Consider the following 23,930-nt stretch of genomic DNA (forward strand, 5'->3'; position numbering starts at 1 on the left):
CCTTATGTCAAACATTCCCAATAAGAATTTTGAAAAATCCTGGTACTTCAGGCAACTATACAGACTTTACTATTAGAGAAAAATTAAACACACAGACTATACAGATGCGTTTCTGCCTAAAATATTTGATCTGCTATGTTTGCTGATAGTCTGCAATGCAATCTGCACTTGGCTTTAGTGTTGATGGAAACTTTATTACAAAAAAAAAAAGAAAAATTAGCAAATAATTGATATCACTTGAAAGCGATTTGTGTGTGGAATAGCAGCAGGATGCTTCTGGCTTTAAATATAAGTGCTTAAACAGTAGTTTGTCTGGGTCTCAATTCCTGAGCACGTTATATCATTTATTTTTCTGCACCTGCCAATTTGACAGTAGAGAAAGTTAAGCACACTCTTGAATCTGGGAAGATGCTGAGCTAATTGGTGACCCACATGCCCAGTTTCATTATTGAAAAACAAACACAAATTTCTGGGTCAGAGCTTGATCTCTGACATAAGTCTCTTGATGTAATGAAAAAAAAAACCCAAACAGAATTTCCATATATTTCAAACCCAACAGGTATTTCTAATCCATTAACAATCAATATTAATGCTCAGATATTATCCTGTGAAAGAAACCCACCTAACAGTATTTTAATCTTGAATTTACCCCCTGCAATTAGGTCATTCAACAAAAATCTTCATGTTTCTGGAGATGAGACGTTCAAACCTAAGAAAAATTTTTTTCTTGAGATTAGCCTTGTTTAAGTATTTATTTTACCTAGACATCTATAAATCATAAACTATTTATAGAGAGGAAATAATGCAATAGTTCTAGTGAATATTCCCAAACAAAATCCCAACTTTTAAAAGGAGGAAATATTGAAATGGTTCTGTAATATTAATTGCGATATTAATAGGTTCATGTAATATTAATTTCTAGTAATAGAAAGTGTTAATAATGAAAAAAGGTTCAGACAACTGTAGAATACTTCGAGAATTTTTCTTCTAGCCTGTGAAGAGTTAGCTTATCAATACTGCAACCCTTTGCCACTAAGGAATAGCAGCAGTTCAATTCAGGTTAATTAGTCACTAATTACAGAATATCGCTACTGTTTATGTCTTCCAATTGTTTGTTCCATGACTCTGAAGACGGTGCTGCATAATTTGCAAACAGTTCAAAGGATGAACTACAGAGGACATTTTTGCACAATATCACAGCTATTAAATTCCTACACTTCCAACTAATTTAATGTATTAGCACTTAAATTTTTTTTTTAATTACCTACTAATTTATTAACATTTGAGCAGAGATTGTACTCCCATATTTAAAACCATGATGCTTATTTTTCTGAGCTTCTCAAATTAAGGCTACATGTACAGAGCACAACTACATCTAGGCAAATGCCAGCTCTGCCTCAGACTGTAACTAGATATACAATTAGATGCCTTTTTATAACCTAGCTGTGTGTGCAGCTGCCTGTGTACAAATAGAGTTCAGAGGACTGGAGTGAATCTGTGACACACGAAAAATAATCCAATTTCCATCCCTCAATTTCATTCCACAACAGAAATCAACCAGGTTTCTGGTCAAGTTGAGTAATACTGTTCTTGGTCTTAGGTCTATGGATTAAATAATTTCCATACAGAATATATGAGAAAGAGGGGGCAGCAAGGCCATTTCAATTTTCTTCATTCTAAAGAAGAGCTGTTTGATCTTCTCTGTCTACAGTTGCATCTATTAGTATAAAATTACACAGTAAAGAATGAAGTCAAGTTGAAGGTCTCCTTTATATTTCTGGATCCATAATAATAGCAGATCTCATGGCTAGCAGGCTCTTATGGCCCAAAAGCAAGTTCTGAAAGCAATCATATCCTTCCTCTCCATGACATAAAAGGGAAAAGGAGCCAGATGCAGACTGCAGTTACTACAGTACCAATGAAATTTCTTCACATACTGCACTGTACTAAAGTGCAAGTCGATTGACTTGGAACTTACAGAGCTGTTATTAATTATACCAAGAAAACTTATATTTTATATGCATATATTTTATATTATTAGGCTTAGAATACATATCTAAAGCATCTGAAGTCAGTGCTTTGTATGGACTTTAATGATGCACTAACACAAACTGGAACTTTTATTGACATGGATAAGTGAGCCTGCTAAATTTCAGTGTATTTGTATAATAGGGATTTGGTCCTGTGGGCCTAATCTTGCTTATTTTTAGAATAGTTGAGATAGGAAAGCAGGTCAAGAAGTTACTTTGTCCATACCATCTTCTTAAAGCAAGTTCAACTAAACAAGGTTTCTCAGCTTCACTTCCAGTTTAATCCATATTTTTAAGGAAGGAGCCCCACCTCTCTGGGCAAGCTGTTCCAGAATTTGACCACAATCACAGATAAAAGGGTTCTTTTTTATATATTTAAATAGAATTTACTGTGTTTTAATTAATTCTTATTGCCTGTCATCTTTCCACTGGATACAGCTCGTTAGGACATTAGAAGATGCCATGGCAGCAATTTGGCAATGAATCCCATTTTAGGCCAAAATGTCCGAGCACAGATCTGATAGATTAAGCACACCAATTACTTTTTCTGGAGAACATCATCCTGAAATGAAGATGGCTAAGGGAACTGTTCAAATACACAATTTTACTGCATTGATGTCCCAAGGGAGTCACATACAGTTCACTCCACATTTTTATTGCTTTTCTTTCCTACTACAGGAAGTTTATTATTACAAGTAAGATGAGTATTAAATAAAATCAAACAAAATTTCATAAGCATAAATTTAATTCCTGCTTAAATTGTTAACCCTTAAGGGAGCTTGACATGCTTCAGACTGAGCACAATTGTATCAGCAGCATCAAAGACAGTGAACCCTCAAATGCATGCATAAAGTAATTAGGATTGTTTCCTAAAAATAATTCAGCTGCATTTTTTGTTTTCAGTGATGGACAAGCAAATCAACACGCACAGCACTTAGGGTCAAATTTACTTTTCACTGTGTTCTATTTCTTCAGCATCAAGGGAGTTATTCCTAATTTACTGCAACACAGGCAAAATGGAATCAGGCACTTAATTACAGATGTATAAGGGTTTCTAGCTTATTTCAGTTATGTCTCTAACTCTAAATTAATACTGAAATTGCATGCTTTAACAGTGGGTGACAGAAACTTTGGTCTCAGTCTTCTAATGCACTAGCTGCACACTCAGAGCAACTGCAGAAGTAATAAGGCAGAGAGATAATTTTATCAGTCCTTTTCTTAGTCTTACCCAAGACAAAAATTTAAGGGCTGCCCAGATAAATGACAGCACAGATCTGATGAAGCACTCGACATATTCCTATATCCTCTGCCCTGTCTGGTAGTAAAAACTTTATGCCAGTCTCTGTCAGGAGAAATTCTCAGCTGTTCCTTTAGGGCATGGTTCCAGCTACTTCATGTTGAGGTTTAACTGAGTAGAAAATGAGCATCTGTAATATTCCATGAAACATCACACAATCCTGAAAATTATTTATTTCAATCTCAAATGCAAGTTTATCCATAATTACAGTATGTACAGATGAAAAGAAACAAAAGGGGCCCTAATATCTAACAGCATTCATTAAATCTTGATCAAAAACCAAACTATGAACACCAGTTCACAAAGGGCTGATTTTCCACTACGTATGTGGATGATGGTTTATTGATGGGGCACATGTGACTTTTCCTAAGGGTTTCTACCACCGCAGGTGTAACTGTGTTTAAACTTCAATAATAAATCCCTTTCCCCTTCTGACTTAGGTTATTATAGCAGCGCCCACTAGTGACCTCAGCGTCGTTTTGGCTGAGTTCTCTTGGTTGTGTGGCTTCTTATAGGTAAAACATAAGCCTGACAAAGGGAAGTTTTTTATTTAGCCTACAAAATATTGTATCCAGGAAAAATCTAAAGAGAGAGAAAAATTGATACTTTCATTCAGGTTTTTTCTTCTCTGAAGGTTAATACCTCACTAAAGGATTTTCAAAATCAGAGCAATCTCAAAAACTTAGACACTTCCCTTACATTGATATGTACTGACATATTTTATTTATCTACTATGTTTGCATAGCCTACAGCCATGTACATGATGATTAAATTCTTTCCAGGAATTCATTTACAGTACATACTGCAATTAGTTTAATGCCATCAAATATGAGATAATTTACATTGATACAGATACGGATCAAATCCATATATACTAAGGAACTAACCCAGGTTCCATCACCAAAGAAGGTAAAACCTTAGCAATCAGCAACTGAATTACTGGTCCATAGTTGGATGTGCCACTTACTGCACAGTGAGGATCTCTGGATAGCAAAAGATGGAACAGCCTTAGAAAAACATTTATGTAAGAAGGAAGACCTCCTGGCTCATCTTGGTGAGGACCAACGTGAGGTAAAAGTGTACCTTCAGGATGCTATGGCTTTGCTCAGTTCTGCTGGTTGTTGGCACTGCAAATGTTAAGCATATTCAAGCTGTTCTGGCAATATTCCTCTCCCTAGATTTAGAGAGGCTGAGGTTGCAGGAGGTCCCACACACCCACTCCTAAGAGATAGTTCAGTTTCATCACATAAAACCTGATGCACTCAAATGGTCTTTAGTTGAAAAATATGAACGTGAGCAGACTGTACTGGTCTGAGATTTCTACTGCATTCAAATTTTCTGTTCACTAAAAAAAAACAAACAAAAACCCAAACAAAACATCCATAAAATTTAAAAATATCAAACAACCATTAGTCATTGCATTACTGGTTCTTTGAATTCCAGTGGCCATTGGATCAAGCTCCTTGACAAAGGAAACCACCCTATAATACAGGAGACACTATGAACCAGCTTCCTCTAATTCCACTTAAAAATAGGAGGAAACTAAGTGTCACAGAAGAATCACAACTATTTGGCCAGAAAAACCACCGAAAATAAGAGACAAGTCTAACTTCACATATCACATAGCTAATAAACACAAGATGCTGTAATTAGCAATTCCAGGAAGTTCTTCCCCATATTATGCCTCACACACACTTTCTGGTTGATGAAACATTTTTTATTTTAATATTTAGGTGCTAAGCTTCCCAAAACTTGCAATGATCTCTGCAATCCCGCTAAATATACCACTTATTGCTGTTGTTAGCAATAACCTGTTATACCATGCAGTGCAGGAACTAATAGCTCTGGTGTGATTTCCCTCTAAATCTAGACATTTTATTTATTTCACAGACTGTATGATCTGGAGGAGGTGATGAAGAAAAAGGAATAGACATTCCAAACATCATTTGCTACCAAGTTACAAAAGTGGTGTTACAATGGCATTCCAGTACTACCATTATACCAAAAAAAAAGCTGTAAATATATTGGTAAATAAAATAACAAAGAACTTATACAGAGACACCCAAAATGCTCTGTCAATTTGAGTAATGATTAACCCTCAAATTATTTAGAATAAATATTAGCATGCATCTCAAGTATTTGAGAATGCACAAAATATTAGTACATGATAGAAATGTTTAGAAATACAGTAATAATAATTTTTAAAAAGTAATAGAGAACTAAAAGAGCCTGACATTTAACTGCTTTATACACATTATCTTCTCAATATTGTTTCTAGTGGTGTATTTTCAAGATAGTCCTCCACCACTCTGCTTTCAAGTTGGTCCCCAGCTTTGTCCTCAAGACCAGAAAAGGCTCATCCTCCTCCTACCCCCAGTCACCCATACTGACATCAGAAAGCCCTTTTCGAGGTGGTGGTCGGCTGGAAGTGGGGCTACCGGAGCAGAGGAGCCCCGGGATGCGAGGCAGCGGGGAGCGGACAACTGCGGGGAAGGGGGAAGCGAGGAGCGGGCAGCGGAGTCCGCGGGCAGCGGGCGCTGTCCCTGGTGCTGAGCACCACCCGCTGCCAGCGTCCACATCTTGGGAAGATTTAGGGAAGGGTAAGCAAAGAAAAAATTTAAAAATCAACCAGTAGTAAAAAATTGCCGCGGTGGTCACATTTGCCATGCACGACCACATTTTTTACAAATAGATTAAATGTGCAGAGCTGAGGCTCAGAGGGAACATGAGGTTAACTCTCGGAGTGTATGTACCTGCGCTGCTATGAGTAAGTGGCCGTGCATGCAGGCGTGTATGTTTGTGTACACTGGTTCTGAGGTCTCCGTCTCTCTGCTTGGATAGTGCTATCGCTGTCCCTCTCAATCCTTAATTTATAATTTTTGTATATGAAGACATTAGCTTCAATTATTAAATAAGGAAAATGCAGGACACACTGAGCAGAGCCCAAGTGATTTGTCCCAAGGTCACACAGAAAAGTCTTTGACTGAGCTGGCTGTCTCTGGAAAACAAACACATCCCTGTTTCCATGATCCCTTCCTGGCAAGTCAAATCCCCACTGCTGAACAGGAGGACTATATCACACACACCACCAAGCCCAGGTATTGCAGTACCCCATTCCCCCCACAGCCCCACAAGTATCCTGCTCCTGGGGACGAAGGGTCAGTGTCCACTGCCCTCCAAAGTCCCAACCTGCTGATGCCCTATGAATCCCTGAAGGTGCACATGCCAGCTTTCTGCCCTCCCCCAGAGACATTCTTGTCCTCCAGCAACCAGGGAACAGAGCAAAATCAAGAGGAAGAGAGGTAGGGAGGGGAAAGTGTTCCTCCTGCGTCCACAGGGTTTCTGTCCACAACCCAGGGCACATAAACCCCCTTTCCCACCTCTCAGCATTACCTTATCATTGGCAGCAATTGCTTCTTCCTACAGTGATGGCAAAGAAGTCCTTTTGATGGTAATAATCAAAACGAATATGGGTAGGCACCTCCTATTTTCAGCCACAGCAGAGAAATCATTCCTCACACAGACCTTCTGGAGCTGAATAATCCTCAAATGCCTCTGCAAAGATCACCAGCAGGTGAGCCCCCACTCGGCTAGCGTTGTCACTCCTCCAGCTATAGGCACATCCTGTTTTCTTCCCATCACAGGGAAATGCTGAGGACAGAATATCTTAACCTAAGAATGCATGCACACACACGCATGCCATGCAACACGCTGTTCTCAGCATCACCCAAGTCTCATTTGCAAGAGGCGTGAATGATCCCTGAATTTAAGGGGGTGGGGACTGGGGGGCAGGCATGAGAAGCATGAATAAACAAACAGTGAAACAACAGACAGGTTTTTTTTTTTTCTCTGGCACCACTTTGATCTTCCTTAATATTTGCTGCAGCTTGACCCACCCGCTTAAAATCCTCCACCCCTCCTCGCGTATGCACGGTAGCAACCTCTCTGTATTTATAAGAGACTAACCTTGCATTCCACCCTGGGAGGAAAGCTCTCCAGGTGCTCTGAAGGTTGCAAAGTCCCTCTATAAACCGGCACCTCCATCAAGCACCACCCTCCTCCCGCAAGTAAGAAAGAAGCACAAGGTTCAGAACAGCATCATACAAAATGGGGAAGGAAAAAAAAAAAAAAAAAAAGCGTGCAATAGCTGCTTCAGGAGGGTCTTTTAAAAAACCGAGGCACGGTCAAGAGTTTACCACCGCGGGGTCCCGGTGGCCTTTTATGAACTGGCTCTACCAAAGTTTTCCCGTGCCCCCGGGGCTCTCTGCAGGGCGGTCCGGACGCTGCAGCATCTGCGGGTGCGGGGATGGGGGGCGAGGGGGCACTCTGCACCGGGAGAGCACCGGGTTTCAGCGCAACTTTTTAGTGCCACCAAGTGGCATAGATCCCTCTAGGAAACCAAGCAGCCTGCCAGCCCTGGGCTCTGCCTGCTGCTCCTTGGCAAGCGGAGAGAGGGGGACGCGAGAGCAGCGACCACCCCCTGAACGCTTACGCACCACACACACACACACAGATATCAGTCCGAAAGGAAACTGCTTGCCACTGGAAGGACAGGTTGCCCTCTCCAGCCCTCGCCGCCTCCCTTGGCTGCAGGACGACAGCTCCGGGCACGGCAAGATGGGAAGCGATGCCCATGCCAAGGACAGCCCGCGGGACGTGCCCCTCGCTCCTCTCCCCCGCGGACTGCCCCGACCTGTGCCGGTCCCCCGCTCCTCCCCACGGCAGGTGACACCTGCCGCCACTCTTCGCTCCCAGCTACCTTCCCCACCCTCCCCGTCCCATCTCTGCCCAAGGCTCCCCGGACCCACGGGCGCTGCAGCTCCTTGCCACCCCCAGACTCCTCAGCCAGAATCCCTGGGCCGTTCCGGCAGACCCACGGATAGGCTGTCAGTTTGCCTCCCTTCTGCCCACACGTTCGGTACTCTCCCACCCTTCTGTTTCCCCACCTTCCTGCAACCCCCCCAGCACCTGCTAACTACCTGCTAAAAGCCCCAGCACCTGCTAACTGCCTGCTCCCCACAAGTACACCTTTCTTCGGTTAACCCTTCCCTCCCTGAGCCAGCCAAGGTTTTACCTTCTCCTCCAGCATCCCTGCATCCTCCCAGAGCTTCCCCCTTCCCCCCCTCCCTTTCTCCTCCCCCCTCTCACGGCTCAGCCCTACACACCGAGGCTCCCGGTTTCATTCATACTCAGCTGTCCCGCTCCTTCCCCCGGGGTGGGCAGTGACCCGCGGCACCAAGGCTCAGAGCGAGGGCTGTGAGGCTGTGGGGACGCGTGTGCAGGTGGGAGGGGCCCCAGGTAGCCTGAGCCCTGACAAACTCAACACCTCCCTGCACTCCTACTTACTGCAGCAGCAACAACAAGCAGCAACCATTGCAACACAAAGCCAAACAGAGATCAGCTCTTGCTTCAAAGCTATTCTTAGTAAATAAATAAATAAAGTTAAATTAAATAAATAAATAATACAACAAAATGCCATTTAAGTAAAAGCTGATCTGGCATTTAAAAGGCTCTGGGTCTGACCATTTAACAGGATGTATTTGCAGGGGAGGATTAGCTCGTGCATCCATTTTTGAGAATTAACAGACATTCTCTGCCACTGTTCCAGAGCTTGGCACTTCCTGCTGGTTCCCCCCTCTTTGGGCTGCTGCTTAAAATATTATCTTTTTTTTTTTTTTCTTTTTTAAATAACCAAATGACCCAAATCCTCGCTGGTACTTGATGTGACTCCCACAGGGTGACTGCATTGCCACATCCATCCTCTATAGTGTTCTCCTCCCCAGCCTTACATATCTGAGGTAAGTTTTCTAAAGTTGATGGGGAACAGCAGAGGAGGAACAGTCTTGCTATGGCTCCAGCCATGCTCCTAATCCTCTGTGGTCCCCTTACCTCTGTCTATCTCCACCAGATTACCTTCTTGACTGCTCCTTTCATCCAAAATGGTGAGGGATAGGGATCCCATGTGTCTACCATGTGTGGAGCCTGGCCTCTTTCTCCTTCAAATCTTCCTTCAGCTACTGGGACTGTCTGGGAACCAATCAGCCATCACCTGTTTCACATTCCTCTCCAGATCTCCTCACTCCTCCAGTCACTGAAGCCCAGGCAGAGGCCAGTTCCTAAACCTGAGGACACTGTGAGTTTGTGCATGTGTAACTCCAACAGTGCATTGCCTATGCTTATCTCCAAGGTCCTCTGTGTTGACCCTTGAAGGGATGGAAGCAGGCTACATGAGCGGGGAGATGCCACTAGTTACTAGGGTCTTCCCTATTCCTGCTATTGCCCTGGTGGGGTGGTGGGTTAGGAGCATCCTTCTCACTCCCCACAGCCATAGTCTCCTCACAGAAGTTTTCTTTTCCATTAACTATGGGGTGTGAATTTGCTAGAAGGGTGAGAGACTAGAGACAGAGAGAAAGGGGGGACAGACTGGTAGAGAAAGCACAGACTGGAGGACTCAAGGGAGGGATTCTTCTGTAGACCAGAAAGGTGAGACTGAAGGCAAAATGGTATCACTGTGCACAGAGGCCCTGGAACAAAAAAAAACAAACATTGGAGGAATCCAGGAACACGGGAGGTGCCATTCCTTTGCTGGGCTGTCACAGTAGTTCTGTACCTCCCCACAGCTTGTGTTTGTGATGATAGAATCAGAAAGCAGCCACCTCTCATCAGAAACAGAGACACCCAGCTGGCTGGCAGGATGGTTGGTGGTCCACAGCAGAAGAGTGAGCTGGTCCCTGCACAAGCAGGGCAAATATAGTTGTGTGGATACAGCTAAGATGGATGCAAAACAGCTCCTACACACATATCCCAATAGACACCCTGTGAATCAGAGCCCAGAGTCAGAGTTCACTGTGGCAGATGTTTGGAGCATCTGGATCAAAGATTAAAAGAGACAAACAGAATGCATGGGGGTGACCATTACATTCACATTCCTAATGCCTCTCACTGACCTTTTAAACAGGGACACAATAAATACATATATATAAAAGACTCCTTTCCTTTTCTCTCTCCCTTCCCTTTTCTCCCCTTCTTCCTTCCCATAATTCCAAAGCCATAAAATCAGTCACTGCCTTCTGCACTGATGGCAGATAAATTTTCCCCTACTGGGAACTTTACCTATCTATTTTTACTTTATTCTTTAAATAAACAAAGTGAAAGATTCCTGTACATGTTTGCAACAACATCAAAAACAAACAAACAAGCAAAACAAAAAAACTAAAACAAAAAACCCAACATAAACCAGTATCTGAATAAGGAGACACAATGACTACAGTTTATAAGCCCACTATTGGTAACAGTCATCACTTTGGTGGCAGCAGAACCTACAGATCCTAACACATTGGGCAAGGCTGAACCTGTTCTGATTCATTGCACTCCTTGGAGCTCATGCATACAGAAAATTGCAGGATTAAAACCAGTATGAATAAGTCTCCAGGTATAATCAATATATCCAAAGAGCATGCTCACCACTCTACCACTTTAATACTGAAAATAACAAGTCTAAGGGAATACTGGATTCTCCTCAGTTCCAGAATTAATAAATGTTGTGGGACACAGATCACACAATCAAAGACAAAGTGTGGACAAGAAGGTGATCTTGTATTGGCCAAGTACCTCCCTGCTTACAAAGTAATCTATAAGACAGCTCAAAAAAAAGAAAAATTTGGTAAAATAAAGGTGTTGGTGTTGTTCTTCCAACATTGATGAATGCAAACACAGGATTTTATATACCTATTTTGCAGAGATTTTTATATAAACTTCTTGTTCTCTTCAAGGTGAATATAGGGAAATTGTCTTTTGTAGGGAGCAAATAATTTTATTTATCTTAAATATTTTGTTTAGGATGACAAAGAAAGAGACATTAAGATGTGCCCATTTCTCTTCATAAATTCCAAAGCGTACTTATTCATCACAGAGATACCTATATTATATCACTCTGCTTTTAAGGAATCTATGACTAATTTTTGACTCTTGGTGCATCAGTGTAAAGGAGGCACTGAAATGCTCAGCACTTCCAAGAGTGTTCTAGTTCTGTGCAAAAAAACAGTGCATTTCTTATTAGCTAGGAAATCTGAGAAATCCCAAATTGACCCTAGCTGTGAAACTTCAACATTATGCCATCCCTGGATAAGGGTTCTTACCTTAGATTTATACTTAGAATCTATGACTGGAGGTATCTATAAACTCATTTGAGCTGGCTCTTATGTTCATCAGTGTTAAAAAAAGGACATGAGAGAGGAAGACAGAGCACAGAACTCTGAAAAGGACACTTTCAAGAAGAGTATAAAAGGGGAACAGAAACTTATACTTTTCTGTGGAGATTTATATAAGTAATGGGATGTATGAGTTGCGGTTAAAATATTGTAGAACACAGATGGCCTCAGAATTGCCCGCAAAAAATATTTTAGGAGAATAAAACCATCCTCCAGGGCATCTGAAAAAAAACACCCTAATGCAAAATGGTTGAACTTACTCTAGGTATTTTTTCTCTGTAGTCCTTGCTGTTCCCTCTTTACCCTTTCCAGAGAGTGAATTTTATCTCTGAAGTGACTATATTTTCCAAAACGGCTAAGTGAAACTTTTGCTGCATTACAACTCTGATTCATATCAGTAGGAGTATTCAGGGTCAGTTACTACAGTTGAGGAAATTTTACTTCCATTTCAACTTTATGAATACCATCCCTATTATTCACGTTCACAATTATGTTATTTCATTTGTTATATGCATCTTCCATTTTGTAAAATCAATAAAAAGAATAAAATTTCTGTGGTTTCTTCTTTCTTCTGCTATCTCCAATATCTCCTATTTCTCTATCTCCTCCTATGCTATTCCAATTACTGTTTCACAACAAAGAATTCCAGCACACTCAAGAAGAGACCAAAAACTGACATGTGAGGATCTTACTTAAATGCAATCAGCATGCACACATTGAAATGAAAGCTTGGAGTATAGATTGACCTCCCTATTGAAATTCATAGAAATGCATATGACTCTACATCAAATAAAATTTAAAATTCAGTAAAACTCAGCTTCTTAGGAAACAACATGTGTTCCTGAGACTGTATTTTTATGTGGTTTAACATTCTCATATCATTCAAAATCTGATGTTGGTGCTCCTATTCTACTCAATGTGTTTCAGATTGAGTGGGGGAGTGCTTCTAATGAAGGCTGAAGGAATGAAACCTCCAATTATGCTGCTGTATGATACAGTGTCTTCTGAAAGTATAATATTGACTGAGTGAAACCCAATTTGTAGGTTCCTCTAGGAATTCCAACTCACCCCTGTTTATGTCTGTGCCCCAGACATATTATATGGCATCTTCTGATGAACAACAGGGAGACAATTGAGATGGGATGTTTCTGTTCTGAAATCCCCAAATCTACCCAAGGTGAGATCAAATCTGTGCCACTGCAGGAATGAATACAAGGCAGAGAAGCTCCTGGCTCTGAAACAGATTCTTCCATGGGAACTTTATTCAATCCAGGATCTTGTTCTAATGAGAAATATTATTAGACGAGCTATAAAACATTCCCCCAAATCCTTTTCATTCCCATTGTGGAGAACTGCACTTTGCTTAGGGAGCCACTTCCAGGACTTCTCTCCATGAAAACAGACAGAGTATTGTAGAAATACAGTGAATTTTACCTGAACAAAGCTCTGTCCTCCAAATCAAAGTGGCAAAATTTCACTGCAATGCTACACACCAGTCTCTTTACTGATGTGTTTCAGCTGAAACACTTATTTCTAGCTGGTTTTGGCCAGCTTATTCCTCCTGCTGACAATGTGATCTGATTCCTGTTCCCTCCAAGAACAAAGTGGATTGGAAAAAGACAGAAAAACATAGCACAATACAACCTTGCTCCAGCAGCTACTGTGGCTAGGACCATCATGTGGCTGCTTGGCAGTCCACCTACCACAGAAGGTGATTTGGAGCCAGCTCCATCCCCTTGCTTTTAGCTCTTTCTGTGTAAAACATCACCTGGGAAGGAAAACCTGTAAAAGTGGCCAGGGTCAGAGACACAGAATAATTTCAGTCCCTCCTCCTCCTGTAGGACATCAAAGAAAAGAGATGAGAAGAGAAGTAAGACCAGCAGTATATGGTGTATAGTTTTAAATTATGAATTCCCAGTAGTGCTTTCCTAGGTAAACAATTACTGTAGTTACCATAGAAACACTGAGTGGACAAAAAAAGTCTTTGTATTTTGAAGAATACTATTTTTTTGAGATTAAACAATGTGAATGGCAATTGTTCACAAATTTACAGCTTCTTCCAAATTATGTTTTTGCATGGCCTGTTGAGGAAGCCAGAATTTTTTTGTTGACATGACTTCAAGCACTGAGCAAGCTCTTGAGTTTGTGAGTTCTATTTTTCTCATTCCAGAAAATGAGTAGATAAATTATGCTGAACTATAGTTAAGTCCCAGGTGCAATTCCTTCACTTACATATTGTGCTACTTTTCCCTTAGGTATACCTGTGTAAGCAAATATCAAATAAGTTTGCTCTGTAAAACTGCTTGCTTCTTAGAATAACCAAACTTTCCTCATATAAAAAGATTTTTTTTTTTTTAATTTGACTACCAATGCCCACTAAAACAAGATACAAGTAAAAGAAAAGCAGCTTGGTTGCTGGGTGCTATTGTGACACTTGATGTCCAGGGCTGCCATATTAAGACATAACTACTGTTGAGCAGTCATATTCTACTTATACCTAGGGCTCCACCCATATGTCCTCTGGTGTCTTCAATCAAGGCCAAAAGTGTTGTGCCATGGTAGTGTGCTGGCTGAATAATCTCATTGCTGATGGATCAAAATTATTTCCAGTAATGTGCAAACATGAAGGGCTTAGGAAATGTGAATGAGTACACAGTGGAACTCACTTTATTAGACATAGAATACTTTAACATGATGTCTACTTCTGGTCATCTATACTTCCTCCATAATCAGTGGATAGGGACTGGGTCTTAAATGATGTAATTAATCCCTAAAATAGCTTGAATGGATTTTACCTGAAGACTGACTTATCTATAGAAGTAAAACTAACTTGAGGAGCAGATACCTATCTTAGAAACTCTTACAGTTACATGGGATGAATATATAATATTTTTTTTTCATTAAAAGAAAAAACAGTATTGAGCAAACTGCCCAGTTAAGTAATTTTCAAGATCCAGGTATAAATTTCTTTTTGGGGAGAGAGTGGAACAACTGTCTGTTTTTCCCCAGTATGAGCCACTGAATATGAAACTGAATATGAAGCTTAAACGTTCGCTTCTTCACTTTTTCTGTGTTCAAACATTAGGCTTTGCATTAAAGCAGCTCAGAGACATGGTGTGCTGAAGAACAGCCTGCACTATTAATTTGTCAAACCTACCCTATTGTAGATATTTCTAATGCATCTACTCCCACAGCATTGAAGTTGACAGAAATGCTTATCACAGTGCGACCCCACTACGATTCCCAGTATGGATTCTGATCTTAAGAAGCTATGTGAAAAATCCCACTGTGGTCCCCAAGAAGTTCCGAGAGATAATTGCAGACTTAAATAGGATGGAAAAAGAAAAAAAAAAAAAAAAAAAAAAAAAGAAAAATTATACATGAAAAAAAGTGTTTGCTTTCAATTCTGCTTCTCAAGAAGGTCAATGGATGAGTACTTGGATCATCTCTGAGAGAAGTAGAGGTGAAAAAAAAAGGTGAAGAATGAGTAAGGAAGCAATGAAATCATGCTCAGCCTGTATTTTGGTAGAAACAAATCAGTCTATTTTTTTTCCAGCTAGGAACAGAAATACAATGCTCCTAGGCTGGTATTAGAAATCAGGAGTCTCTTCTCCATGTTCCTAGTAGATCTTTAGAGAAGGCCAAATCTTTACCTGTCTGCTTCCCACACTTTTCTTAAAAGTGGTGATTTATTTCTAAAATAATAAATTACAAGAGAAGTAAACTAAAATTTACCATTTCCTAATTACCTGATGTGAAGCTGGAGTGAGAAGAACAGGGGCCTTGTTAAAACCGCATAATATCTAAAGCCTGCACTAGGATGGAAAATTACAAATATAGGCAGATGGGTTCTTGATTGGTCCTGAGCCAGGTTCCACTGAATAAAAAGCATAAGTGTAAACAATATGAAACTAAAGGCCAAATCTAAGAAAGAGAAAGACTTTAATCTCTCCAGTGACTGGAGGACATGACATAGAAGACCAGTGGTTATATGTAATGACAAAACTGTAGTAATGCCTACATATATGTTACTTCAAGAAAGGCAAAGGGGTATTGTTTTATGCAGAGATTAAAACTGTACAGAAAAAAGAAACAATTCACAACTCCCATTCACAGAGTCACAGTTCATATATAAACTGGTCTCAAAACATTGCTCTGTCTGCTGGGCTGTTAACGACAATGGAGTTAGAGGAACAAAATTCTCATAATATGGTCTGTTTGTTAGGACCATATTTGAGCAGGCTCTTGCCTTCTGAGGCAATCCTGGTATTTTCCTAGTAAAGGCTTCAGTTTGTCAGGCTGATTCAGTTGTTAGGCTGATTTCCCAAAGCTATTTTTTTCTTTACTCATCAAGCAGCATGATTTTCCTTACGCAGAGTTTAACATCTTTGAGACCAAGGATGTGAAAGCTTTGCTGATACAACGATGGAACCATTTGCTCAAGATGTATCACCCTAGATTTCTTTTATTTTTTTTAATCTTTGGGCACAAATCATTTTCATCCTGTCTTTGAGTCTGACACTGCTGACATTCTTTTAGCAGCAAGAGGACACCTGTGTATTCTTCAGAAATGCTCTTGATAATTTTAGTCAAGGAATTAATCTAAAGAGCAAAAGTTAAGTGTGGAAGAAGACTGAAGGAATTGCAGAGTACAACCAATTGGGTAAAAATTTTCTTATTTAAAGATTTGAAGAATGTACTTTGTCATATTATCTCTGTGATCATACTCAAGAAATTCTTTCTAAAGATAATAAGTGCTGTTTGCATTGACTGAAAACAAGTTACTCCTGTAGTCCAAAGCAAATTATTCATTGCTTCTGGAACATATAAGAAAGTTTTATAATAACAGGAAAATCACAAAAATAACCTTAATCATCCAAATATTCCAGGCTTTGTCTTTACAACTCAACATAGACGTAGACTCAACATCAACTTAGCATCAGATAAATTGATATAATAAGCAATATTCATCACACCTCACTTTTGGCTTTTTGTGATATAAATTGATTATTTTTTTCGACAACTCAGTTCATAACAAGATGCAATATCAAAATGTAATTTAAGAAACAGTGTTCTCTTTTCTAAACCCATGCCCTCTGAGACACACAACTTTGTTCTGTTGCAGTCTTGTAAACTGCAGTCCTCCAAGGTTTTAATATCACAACTGTCTGTGTAAATTATATTTTATGGGTATTCTACCATCCTGCAAAGCTCTGCAGATTATCATCTTGTTGTGTGACCTTCTCCTGAACCTAAAACAATCAGGATTTTGTATCAAGCAAAAAAACCCAAGTAAAAACCAAACCAAACCAAAAGAAAAACAACGAACCAAACAAAGGTAGTTAGCTCCACATATTTTTTGACCTGGTCTTTTCTTCAATTTCATATCAATCCTCTGATTTCTGTGGGGGGGAAATTCATCAGTCAATCTACCAACTTTTTTCTGTTTGTTTTGGGTTGGGTTTTTTTTGTTTGTTTTTTTAGGCCGAGTGTACTGAAATCAGTTTACACAGAAAGTATAAAATGCAAAAGGTTTGCATGGATCCTCAAAGAAATTCCCTCTCATACGTACATACAGACACACATCAGATGTGCAAGTGCAGATACCAATCCCTACAGATAGCAAGAGGAAGATACAGTGAGTGCATTTTAAATTTGTGAAACTGGGAATTCCTCCTCACTTTAGCAGTCAATGTTATAGCACAGAGATTGTTCACAACTTCATCCTAAGTCTAGACACCAGCTAGAAAAGAGAGCATGAAACTCTGGAATTAGACTCTTGCTTATAATCATCATGAAAATATCCATAAATTAAATCAGCAGAAAAAAAAGAGTGTCCAGTGATAGGACAAGAGGAAATGGATTTAAACCAAGGGAGAATAGGTTTAGACTGGATATTAGGAAGAAGTTCTTTAGTACAAAGGTGGTGAAACTCTGGAACAGATTTCCCAGAGAAGTTGTGACTGCCCCGCCCCTGGAAGAAGTGTTCAAGGCCAGGCTGCATGAACCCTTGAGCAACCTTGTGTAGATGAGAGGCATCTCTGCCCATGGCAGGGAGGCTGGAGTAGATAATATCTAAGGTCCCTTCCAGCCTAGACCATTCTCTGATTCTATGGTGATTATATGATTTTGACAAGAAAAAGGTTGTAGCAGACTTCCCAATAAAATCCTGTATTAATAATAAAGACCTGTATAGAGAACAATAGCAAATGAAAATGAAATGTAAGCAACTAAATGAAATACAGTATTTCATTAATTCAGAAACTCTTTGCATATTTCCAAAACTTGCAGATATTTAAAATATTGGAAATAAAATAATTAAGTAAAAAAAAAAATCTGGCAAAATAGTTAAGAATGTGCATATACATCTTATATTACCCTTTACTGTCCCCTGCAAAGGGCAGTAGTGTAAAGCAAATATCTTGACATATTTTTTTGGCATTCAGATACTTTAAAGAAGGAGTCACACTTGGATGATATTCTGCTTTGATGAGCTTCCAATGTCTGCATGAGAAAAAAAATCTTGAAACTAGAACATCTGCACCCTCATACAGACCCAAATTCAGACAATCAAGAAAAAACATCTAAGAGATCTTCCAGTATTTTGAAACCTAAGAACTTCCATTTCTTTCTCTGTCTTCCCTTCACTTACCACAGAAAAAGCAAACAAATAGAATAAAATTACTTTTGCCCAGAACGAGTACTGAGGTACAAACCCAAGTACATTTTTTTCCCATGTGTACATAATCAACAAGCCATTTGTTCTGTAGAAAAAGCTGTTTGAGACGTTGCCTCAAAAGAACCACAAGAAAGGCTGATAACATACTTCACCATTTTAGAGGCAGCAAGGACTGAGCATGCTCGGTGCAGTTATCACCTAGGAAACAAATGATTGCATCTTATTTTTGGCATAAGGCTGTAGGTGTATGAAAGATCTGAAATTTGCTCCCACACAGCTCTGAACTCATTCCTCATGATGCCAACAAGAGTAATAAGCAAAGCCACTGGGAAGCACCTCCCAGTGATAGCCAGGGAACCACACACGAGCACCAGACGTGATGTCAGGGCTCCCCAGGAGCACTCTGTTATGGCCAGCTTAATGAACAAGTCAGGCCAGGCAATCATAATACATTCTTTGGGGCTGAAGATCTCCTGATAAAATCTGTGAGGCACCCAGAAGTAGTGTGCATCAAGTTGTAAAAGCATTCAAATGGATTTTAATGAAACAATTAATTTAAGTGCTCTTCAGATCTTGATGTAAATTGCCTCTACATAACAGCATTACAGCAGGATGCTTAATAAATTGATAGATTTGAAGGCCAGAAGGGACCATTATGATCAACTAATCTGACTGCTCACACAGTACAGGTCAGAGACTCTCATGCAGAAATTCCTTAAGTAAAGCCCATGACTTTGGATTAAGTAAGAGCATCTCTTCCTGAAAGCCTTCAAAACTTGATTTAAAGACTTTAAATAATAGCAGATCCACCTCAGCCCTAGATAAGTGGTTTAATGGGGCATTATCATAGCTCTTAAGGTTTTGTATCTTATTTTTAATCTTCAATTTCCAGATTTTTACCCAATTATGTTTTTCATAGAAGCAGTTTTCAGTGTAATTGTGATTTACTTGGAAAGACCTTGATTGTGAAATCTTGTGCAGCTTTGCCAGCCACAATATACATATAATTATCTTTCCATCTTTTTTTCCTTTTCCCTGAAGAGCCACCTCTATAATATTTCTAAGACAGACAAGAGTGCCATTACCTTTGTTCACTGGATCAGCATCATTCTTTCCATCTTCTAAAAGTAAATATTGCCATGAAAATGTAGCTTTTGGAAAAGAAGTCTTTGGTCTGATTCTGGTGTCACACAAGTTTTTCCTAAAAAGGGGGATGTCTGCAAAGCATTATTAGGCTTAAATTTATATGGAAACATAGTAGCAAATAGGCAATTAACTCCAAGTTCAAAAAAGAATCAGTGCCTTCAAGATTATCAATGCACTACATGTTCCCTTTACCTCTTATTTCAGTTTCCTCCCTTTGTAGACAAGACCAGAGAGCAAACTGATGTCTCATTCTAATCTTGACACACATATGTGCAACTTCATGGACAACAGGAAAGTACACCTGTGATTTATACCCAGAAAGGAAATGAGAATGACCTCTTCTAGAGGGCTGCACATTAAATGGATTCATAGAAATATGATGGTTTCATTAAATCTGACAGAGTAATACCGATACGTACCATTTAACAATCTAATCTGCCACCATTAAGGCTCAAAGCATTCATTCTGTCTGTACTGTGACAGTCCATCTACTATCACTAAGATTAGTTTTTCTTCTTATCTGCACAGTGCCTGACTCAATAGGGTCCATGGTCAGGGACACATGCACGTTACCATAGCAGACATCAGAAATCCTAACCATAGTTTACTTGATTGGGACTCAGTGTGTGCATATGGTCTGTCCATATGGACCTGATTTCAGGAGAGTTTCCTCTATTTGTAGAACCTTAAGGGTTCATTGATAAAAAGAAAAGAACCATTCAATAAAGAAAGTAAGTAGAGAAGAGAAAGTAAAGCTGATGGCCGGAGGCTGTAATATTCTTTTTCCTTTCAAATTTCACAAATAAAATACAAAGAAAAAAATCAGCCATCCAGAAATTAAAATCATGACTGCCTAGATTTGAGTTGATCATTAATTCTGGATACCACTTTTTGTCACACAATGTTAATACTCTAAGCAGAATGTATGGCAACAGAATTAATAGCTAAACAAAATGATCATATGTGGGGAGGACTGCTCCTAGTTTTGAGCAAAAGAATGGATAGCTTTATTCCAGACTGAAACTCCTCATTGCCTATAAACTACTGCTTGGCAGGCTGAAGTTAAAAATTCCCATCTAAAAACTCCATGCCCAGAGACATCTGTGAAATGATTTCATCTTTGCAAAGAAGAATGCACACAAATCAATGTTAATTGCAGCATTCATATTTCTGTCTTAGTCAATGCCTTTAAAGCTTGATAATGACAACAGAGCTGAAATCAGAAAAGGGAATGGAACAAGATAGAACAGAAACAAGTATCAAGTGATAAGAAAGTAGAACATTTCTGGCATCTATGACACCACTTTGGAAGGCTCTGTCCATTGAAAAGAGCTTGATCTTCTGTCAGTGCTAAGTTTGTAATGAAAGATACCACAAAGTGAAGAGAAAAATGATATTTTTACCTGGAGAACAATTACTTTCTATGTTGTAAAGGCAACAGAAGGAATTACCAAAGCTCTGTAGGTAAATCTGAAGAGGAATAGATGTATGCAGTGGATCAGAGCTGAACTGTCTCCGCAGCCTTTATTAGTATTACTGTGAATTTCTGTGCATGTCTAAGTGAGGAGCAGACCCCAGAAATACCATGCAAGAACTGCAGTTATTATATTGACTGGTATTTGTTTATTTTCATTTTGACATTCTGAAGTCAGTGTTCATAACAAACTGTTCTACCCCTCCTGCTTTTTTTGCAGTGTTCAAACTGCCTTACTGTAATTATGTTAAGACTGTGCTAGACTGAAAACAACTCACACATGCTTTATTACTGGCTCAGATTTTCTTTCTAATCTCCTGTCTTCAAGTTGCTCGGCAGGGTTACTCTGGAGTTTCTGTCCTTTACATGCAGCTTTCAGAAACAACCACTTTTGGGGTACAACAGCTCCAGAATGGACCATGTGCTTCTTGCCCCCAGACTGCTCAGCTTGTATCAGACTGAAGCTTGAATAGGATATTAGGAAGGGGAGAGGTGTGAAAAACACTACATGTTTTGCATCTTTGTGTGTTACAATAAATCGAAGCATGTCCCAATTTGTTATTGAGTTTTATAGTTATAATATTTAATCTCTTGTTGACTTTCTGCCTTAGTAAAGGAACTGGGTTGTAAAATATCTCCTCTACAGTAGCCAGAGTCATAATGTGTATTAAGTGAAATGATGTATTATGCAGACCACAATACTTTAAAACTGAAACTGTCACTTGGTAATTAAAGTGGGAGAACAGCTGGGAAGATTTATAGTGGTGATGTAATGAAATTATTAGTCTGAGGTTTGTCTGTATCTTGTAAATTTTGTCTGCCACTGGCATGTGTGTTAGCGGTGTGGTATTTATAGCATGGGTTTTCCAAGCATAAATTCAGGGATTAATGTATGAAAATTAATATGTAAATCTTCGAAAACCATATTATTAAGATAAAATAATAAGAGCATTGTCAGAATAAGAATAACAGTCTGTCTTTCCAATGTGTTAATTGTGTTTTGTAGGGCTTCTAAAGACAGCACAGGTTTAAATGTGCTATGGCTTACACAAAGCACTGCTGGATCCAGCCATGTGCAGATTCATCTCACTCAGGGGAATCCTCCTGTAAAGCACAAGCTGAAAGCATTGAGGATGTGGCCAAGCAGAGGGAAGTGTGAGCTCCCAAATGGTTCTGCTTATTGTTCACAATGGTGCTTCAAAGTCACACATGTAAATGAGTTCAATCTGCATAATTTCCTTAATAGTTTTCAAGCTATACTGCAAACCATTCTTTCATGAAGCTAAATTCCAGTTCAACATACACATAAACATAACGTTTGACCCCCATTGGTATCACAATATACTTTCAAATGTCTTTCAAATACTCACTTTGTTACTCACTGTTTATAATCTCTATTAGCATTTGTGATTAATTGGATATAAATGACCATGGCTAGTCAGGAAGATTCTGTTTCAGATCAGGTTTTCCTCATTTAGTTAGCTTAGAATCATAGAATCACAGAATGGCTTGTATTGGAAGGAACCTTAAAGATCTTCTGGTTCCAACCATCCCCCATGGACAGGGACACCTCCCACTAGATGAGGTTGCTCTGTCCAACTTGTGCTTGAACATCTGCAGGGGGGGGGACATCCACAGCTTCCCTGTGTACCCTGTTCGTGTCTCATCACCCTCATAATGAAGAATTCCTTATTAATGTCTAACCTAATCTAATCTACACTCTTCCAATTTAAGGCCATTATCCTTTTTTTTATCACCTGTAAAAAGTACCTTCACAGCTACCCTTTAGGCCCCCTGCAGTTACAGAAGTTCTCCCCAGAACAACCCCAACTCCTTCTGCCTCTATTGTCACAGGAGATGGGTGTCTAAACATCCATTTCTACTGCAGAGATGTAGGGCAGGAACCACTTGCCTAAATATAAATAATTGATGACATCTAGGATGAAATGGGACATTTGAGACTGCACTGTGCTGGCAAAAAATCATGGGGGATGTGTCAGACTGATACCTGTTTTGATTCTGAGTTGGGGTATTGCTGAGATATCCTCAAGACTCAAATGTCCCTACATGCTGAATTCAGTGGCTGAATCCCTCTCCTGGTCAACATGTCTTGTGGCTCCTGAAGATATGAATCCTACAGTTAGATTCTACACACCTAAGCAGCTACTCAGTTAATGGTATCTAAAGCCATTTGAGATGCCTAATGCTTACTCATCAGGTTTGCAGAAGGTGCCTCTCAGTCTGCTGTTATATCTTCTAGCCCTCTCCAGCTGAAATGGCTCAAACATCTATGTTCAGAGACTTGAGATAAGTCTCAGTCTCACTTGTGACATCTCCATGGAGATACCTGCACACATGCATATCCATTTATGCACCTTAACTGCCTAGAATTTGTATCCCTTTTAAACAACTTGTTTTTGCATTAATTTGACCTTTTGCTTGTCATAAGGTCACACAAAGCTTTTATATTCTGACAACAAACATTCCAAGAAAATGTCAAAATAAAGATGTTTTAATTTGCAATTTAGCAATTTCTAAAATATTTTGTACATTTGAGTTTTCATCTGTGTGTTCTGAATCCAGATCGTCTGTCGTAAGTTCTTTGAATAGATATTTAAAAGCAAAGCTATTTTTTTGTATGTAAGTATAGATTTGGTCAAACCAAAAAAATAGCAAGTTCAGCTTGAATTAGATAAAAGCATTTAGAGAAAATCAAGAAATATGTAGATTTATTTTGGGTATTAAAATACATGTAGTTTTCATTTAACAATGGCAATTTAGGCTAACTTTCAATAAACTAAGATAAGACAAAACAAAATTAAAACATTTAGAGAAAGCATGCATTAAACCCAAAATGTAATGAAGAGTTTGGATTTTTAATATTTTTTTTATTTATTTTTTGAGAAAATGACATCTTTTTCATTTTTGTCTGCAGGGTTTTTTTCCACTTTTGGAAAAGTGGAAGAAGAAAACTATATGCTGAAAACTATAATTATTATCCAAACCAGCCTTGTAATATCTATAGAAGTAGTGTTGACAATGAGAATCCTCAGTCTTTTCTATATTGTCTTATTTTCAGATGAGACTGCTCCCT

At 39.3% G+C, this 23,930-nt stretch overlaps 1 protein-coding gene across 7 annotated transcripts in view; it reads right to left on the minus strand.

Moving 5' to 3' along the window:
• The window catches only part of GRM5 (glutamate metabotropic receptor 5), a 262,928-nt gene extending 244,546 nt beyond the window's left edge, over window positions 1-18,382 (minus strand). For 2 of the 7 annotated variants that reach the window (XM_071733421.1, XM_071733397.1), the window contains exon 1: window positions 8,402-8,450. The gene's annotated coding sequence lies outside the window, so the exon portion shown is untranslated. Of the gene's footprint in view, window positions 1-6,720; window positions 7,068-8,401; window positions 8,451-18,253 lie in introns of those variants that run through there. The other 5 variants (XM_071733437.1, XM_071733388.1, XM_071733414.1 and 2 more) reach the window with 5 other exon arrangements.
• Between the last annotated feature and the right edge of the window lie 5,548 nt (window positions 18,383-23,930).

This window comes from Heliangelus exortis, chromosome 1 (assembly GCF_036169615.1).
Source record: "Heliangelus exortis chromosome 1, bHelExo1.hap1, whole genome shotgun sequence".
Lineage (NCBI taxonomy): Eukaryota > Metazoa > Chordata > Aves > Apodiformes > Trochilidae > Heliangelus > Heliangelus exortis.